This window comes from Bos javanicus, chromosome 7 (assembly GCF_032452875.1).
Source record: "Bos javanicus breed banteng chromosome 7, ARS-OSU_banteng_1.0, whole genome shotgun sequence".
Classification (NCBI taxonomy): domain Eukaryota; kingdom Metazoa; phylum Chordata; class Mammalia; order Artiodactyla; family Bovidae; genus Bos; species Bos javanicus.
Genome location: NC_083874.1, coordinates 47,569,230 through 47,575,229, shown reverse-complemented (window position 1 = coordinate 47,575,229; position 6,000 = coordinate 47,569,230). Strand labels below are relative to the sequence as shown.

At 40.5% G+C, this 6,000-nt stretch overlaps 1 long non-coding RNA gene across 1 annotated transcript in view; it reads left to right on the top strand.

Annotated features, from left to right (window-relative positions):
* The first annotated feature begins 803 nt into the window (after positions 1–803).
* The window catches only part of LOC133252046 (uncharacterized), a 54,952-nt gene continuing 49,755 nt past the window's right edge, over positions 804–6,000 (top strand). Inside the window, exon 1 of the long non-coding RNA XR_009737792.1 lies at positions 804–946. This is a non-coding gene — a long non-coding RNA (uncharacterized LOC133252046). The remainder of the gene's footprint in view (positions 947–6,000) is intronic.

The following is a 6,000-nucleotide window of genomic DNA, read 5'->3' as shown; positions in this document are numbered from 1 at the left end:
CACATCTCTGGACAATGCTTTATTTATTCTTCATTTGCTCATTGGTAAATTGATTATATAGGTGTCCTGTCCCACAGAGTAGAGGTAAGATGTTGAACAAAAAGCAGACACAGTCAAGGTCTCTAACTGTGAATTCCTTCACAGTCCAGGAGAGGAGACAAAGATAATCAAGTAATTAAGGACTCATATGTAAATTTGCAACTGTGATCATGCTACATATATATATATATATATATATATATATATATATATGAGTGATGGTGGCAAGAGAGAAGCTAAAATATGAATGTAGTCATCTTCCACATGATAGGAAAGGAGTTAATTCCAGTCCACATGGTCCAATAGAACCGACTCAAATCAGCCAGCACAACTGTGAAAGAGGGTGCAGTTTACTAAGAACTAAGGACACAGAGTCTGACTACAAAATAGGGCTCAGCTTCTAAATCTGAGGCTCAGGGAGAATTATTCTGGACATGTAGCCAAATCCATCAATATCCTGTGTCCTAGCCCAGTGACCTCAGTTGACCAGAGATGGCAAATCGTCTGTCTTTATTTGGGTAAGCGTCTTAGCATTCTGAGAGGTCTGGAAATAAGTCAAGAGCTGGTGAAGTATGTAAAACACACCCATAAGTATTAACACTTCAGTATCTGGTTTTGACAGGTTTTGCAATCATAAGAACATGTGTGTGTATTTGTTCTCTGTGGCAATGCTTCCCAACCTTTCCCATGACATGAGACAAATCATATTTTAAAAGAATATTGGGGTTGCTATGCTAACTGGAGGGATTTGGAACCCTATCTGTGGGTGTTCTTTGCAGAATGCAATCAGGCCACAGATTCTGGCCAACTCAAGTCTCACATTCTTGCCTCACAGTTGAGGGCATCAATTCTTGACACACCCTGGGCAAACTAAGGGATAAATAGCAATTTACATTGTATGAAGTAGGTAAGTTGACTGACCCATGGAGTTTGTTACTTTGATTTTAAATGGTTAACTGGTAACTTGTGATTTTAACTTGAAATATATAGGATAATTTGATTGTATTTGTAAACTGTTTAATTGATAATTGGATCCCTTACATCCAAAAGTTGACATTTATTAGCTTCGAAAGCAGAGTTCAAGTGTCTAAGAAAATTATGGTTGAGTTTAGTTCTGCCTAAAGCTGTGCCCTGAGAGAATCAGATCCATTACATGTATGATTGCAATTTGAAACATCTAAGAAGATATGATTAATTAAGTAAGTTAGATTAAATGTTATGGAAAATAGAATCTGTTAAATTTACAACTAACATCACTATTAATCAAAGTATATTAATTATATAACAAATTAAACATTTATTATTTCATGACTAAAGATTTATAAATTTAAAAAGTGATTCACTCTTGAGATTAAAACTTACAGCTAACTTTAAAAAATTTAAATTTCTGTAATTTAGTGTTAATTAAAACATAAGGAACAGTAAATATTCCACTGAATGTGTAAATCCACCCACATACAATACAAAACTCAATTGACAACATGAAGATAAGGGCATAATCAGCAAGAATACATGAACACAGAGTTTGATTTAGTCTAGGTACCCCACTCCAGTACTCTTGCCTGGCAAATCCCATGGACCAAGGAGCCTGGTGGGCTACAGTCCATAGTGTTGCTAAGAGTTGGACATGACTGAGTGACTTCACTTTCACTTTTCACTTTCATGCATTGGAGAAGGCAATGGCAACCCACTCCAGTGTTCTTGCCTGGAGAATCCCAGGGATGGCAGAGCCTGGTGGGCTGCCGTCTATGGGGTCACACAGAGTCGAACACGACTGAAGTGACTTGGCAGCAGCAGCAGCAGCAGCAGGGGGCCAAAAAGATTCTTCCAGAAGAAATGCAGGGAGGAGAGGAGAGTACTGCAGGAGGAGATGGAGTAGAAGGAGCAGGGGAACACGAAGAGGTAAAGAGGATGCACTGGGAGTCTGTGTAAAGGCCTTGGAGTAGCCTGAGGCTTTGGGAAATATAAACACTATGAGCCGGTCTACAGCACCAACAAGAGAGAGCAGAAAGCCAGAACCTCAAGTGTGTGCTCACCTCCTTTAGTGTTCTGTGTGGGAATCCTCTCTTTAAAGAGGCTTCTTTTACCACCTTTCTAAAATCGCTCCTAGCTGGTTACTCTCTAAGCCCTGCACTACTTAATATTTCTTCATAGTCCTTATCACCCCTGAAAATAAGTCTCTATTTCTTATACTTTTTAATTGTTAATCTCCCCCACTAGAATATATATTCATGGCTCCATGATAAGGACAGGAGCTTTATTTGTTTTGTTCACCACTGTTTCCTTGGTGCTTTGAGAAGTGCGTGGGCCTCCCAAGTGGCGCTAGTGGGAAAGAGCCCATCTGCCGATGCAGGAGACGTAAGAGATGCAGGTTCAATCCCTGGGTCAGGAAGATCCTCTGGAAGAGGGCATGGCAACCCACTCCAGTTGTCTTACTTGGAGAATCCCATGGACAGAGGAGCCTGGAGGGCTACAGTCCACAGGGTCGCCAAGAGTCAGACACAACTCAGTGACTTAACATGCATGTTTCCATGGTACTTTGAACAGTGTGTGTATTCAAAACATGTTCTTAAAGCAATGAGTCAAGCAATGCAAGAATAAACACAAGAAGGGCCTTGTAGACCATTCTAAAGATTTTGGTCTTCCAGCTAAGAGTAGGCAGGAGGTCTGGTCAGTTTGCATTTAAAAAATACTTGGCTAACCATACAGTAAACACAAATGAAAAATGGTGGCTACTTTGACTAAGATTGTGACAGTGGAAAGAGATATGTACAGATTTGGAAGTTGGGAGAGCTTGTTGACAGATTGGATATGCAGAGATGAAAGAGGAGGTCAAGTTTGGCTCCTGTGATTGAGGCTTATGGAACTGGACATATGGGGATGCTATTCACTGAGACAGAGGATGATGAAAAAGGACTAAACTTGACATTGTAGATATGCTAAGATCAAGGTACCTAGAAAGCATTCAAGTGTACCTGCCAGATAGACAGATCTATGTTCTGGAAGCTGAGCTGAAGATTTATATCAATGGTTCATCATGTGTAAGTAATAACTGAATCTATGGTAATCAATGAAATCAAGGCAGAAAATAGAGCTAAAAATACAGAGTGCAAAGTACAGGGGTCCTATGACCAAGTCTCAACTAACTCTAATATTTAATGACCTAAATAGGGATTGAACAGACATGTAAGAGGAACATCAGGAAGGTATCATGTCACAGAAGCCAAAGAGAGCGTGTATTTCAAGAAGGTAGGGAGTGATCAGTTAATATGAAGAAATACTCCAGAGATGTTAAATAATGGAGAGCTGAAAGATGGTCATTGGATTTAGAAACATGGTGGTTACTGGTCACCTTAGCAAGCACTGGCTTGATCATAAGGCATTTTGAACTTGGTGAGCAGTAAGTGGTGAGAAGTGGAGACATGAGTAAAGGTAACTGTTGCAGAAGGACAGGCTGTAAAGGGAAGGGAAGTGGAGGGAGACATAGTATCAGAAAAGGAATTTTTAAGTAGAGGATTGATTTCACTAGTTTTTAATAACAGGGACTTGAGCATGTTTAGATGGAGAAGGCAATGGCACCCCACTCCAGTACTCTTGCCTGGCAAATCCCATGGACCGAGGAGCCTGGTAGGCTGCAGTCCATTGGTCACTAAGAGTCGGACACGACTAAGCGATTTCACTTTCACATTTCACTTTCATGCATTGGAGAAGGAAATGGGAACCCACTCCAGTGTTCTTGCCTGGAGAATCCCAGGGACAGCGGAGCCTGGTGGGCTGCCGTCTATGGGGTTGCACAGAGTCGGACACGACTGAAGCAACTTAGCAGCAGCAGAGCATGTTTAGATGCTGGTGGTTTCAAGAAAAAGGTTGAAAGGAGAAAGAAGAATCTATAGTCCACATGCAGTCCCAGAGAAAAGGGAAAATGGAGAGAAGGAAGAAAGAGAGAGAGCAAGCAGAAAAAAGTCTGTAGATTTAGGGTTGGGAACTGAGAGCATTGTCCATATGATAGCTGTACAGCATGGATTATTCTCCAGTGATTTACATATGTAATTCCTGTCACCTCCTCTAGGAAGTCTTCCATGATATCCCTTGTAACTTCTTAACCAGTAATCTCTGTGCTTCCCTGGTATCTTGTGTCTTTCTCTCTACTGGAGCAAGTGATACTGATTTAAATTTTAATTTACATGTAAATACCTATTCTATTGTACCATACCTTCCTGGGTCTTCTTGAAGGCAGACGATGACTTACTCTTACCTTGATTCCCAGGACTGGCACAGAACAGGTGTTAATGAACTGAGCTGGCCCATACTCACACTATAAATCCTTAGCATGTAGGTATCATCTTTTTACTATCTTTTGACTACTCTCTAGTAAGGCTGAGTGTCCAAGTGATAGTGCTTTCTGCTTACAGATGCCTCTTCCACTAGCCATCCTACTCATGTGACAACCATTAGAACATGGGTAAGGTGGAAGTTAATAAGTAGAACAGGAAAAAAAAGTTTCCATTGTCAAAATCAGTTTAATAGACTAGGACTTCCCTGGTGGCTCAGCTGGGAAAGAATCTGCCTGCAATGCAGGAGACCCCAGTTCGATTCCTGGGTTGGGAAGATCCCCTGGAGAAGGGATAGGCTATCCACTCCAGTATTTTGGGTTTCCCTGGTGGCTCAGTCAGTAAAGAACCTGCCTGCAATGCAGAAGACCAGGGTAAATTTCCAGAATCTTTCATATGGTAATATTGGTTATGAGTCTTCAAGAAGGGGGTATAATTGAAACGCAGTAGTACTCTTTTCTGTTGTGAGAGTAGGGAGTAGTTGTTTTCACATCACATTCTTTCAGGAACACTGCAAAGACCCACATGGCCATAGCCCATCAATGAAATAATGCTGGGTTGTTAGAGGTTCCTGACCTTTACAATCACATGGCTCTAATTTGTACATTCCATTGAACTAGAGCTGTGATACTTGTAAAGGCTGTGGTTTACACACACATACTCTATCTCTTGCTTGTTTCAGAATTCTTATTGCTCCTAACATCTCTCCCTTCCCCCTTCTCCCCTTTCTTTGTAATTTCCTTTCTTTGTAGTCTTTGCCTTCTTCCTTTTCTCCCTCTCTCCTTCTCTTTCTCCCTCCTCTTTCTCTCTCTCCCTTCTTCTACCTCCTTCCATCTCTCTTTATTTGTGTTAATTCATTCACTGTTGTGGGCTCCCCCCACAACATACCTACCATGAGAGAAGGGAGTTTATCTGTCTTTTACCACCAAAATCCCAGGGCCTACAACATCACCTAGTATAAACTAAGGCCTTAATAAACTTTTAGAAATAAAAGAAATATTTCTCTGTGATTGTGCTAAGTTTAAATAAATGCTGATCCAACATCAGTCCTAAGATCTGTTTGTTGAAATGACTTTGACTTATTTGACTTTAAAGAAAATCACCAAGTTGTTTATGCACACAGCGTAACAGTAGAGTAAATCTCAAATTAAACACTAAATCAATTCCTAGACAAATTATATTTGCAAGAAAGGGAAATCCCTGAGGCCATGAATGGGGATGAAGTAGGCTTGGTGAAGCCAAGGCCTTGGGAAATGAGCCAGTTGCCCATCTTGGAGAGAAAGATGTACCTCTTAGTAGAGACACAAAGATGTGACTGATGGGCCCATGAGCACCATGAGGAATCTATTTTGCTTAAATTTCTTTTTCTAGTTTCAGATTTCATTTGGGGTTTTTTATAAGATGGTCTATGGCAATCCCTTTTCATCTTGTCAGTAAGTCATTGATTATTTGTATTGGTCACAATCACTTAAGACTAAAGACCTAGTCAATCAATGGATGGACACAAAATATGTGATATTGTTCATATTCCATCATGTTATAATAAAACAGATAAAGTCTCAGGGACAGATTCCCTTGTGCTTTAAAGAGATTTCTCCTCAACTATGGCTGTAAATGATAGCATCTATCC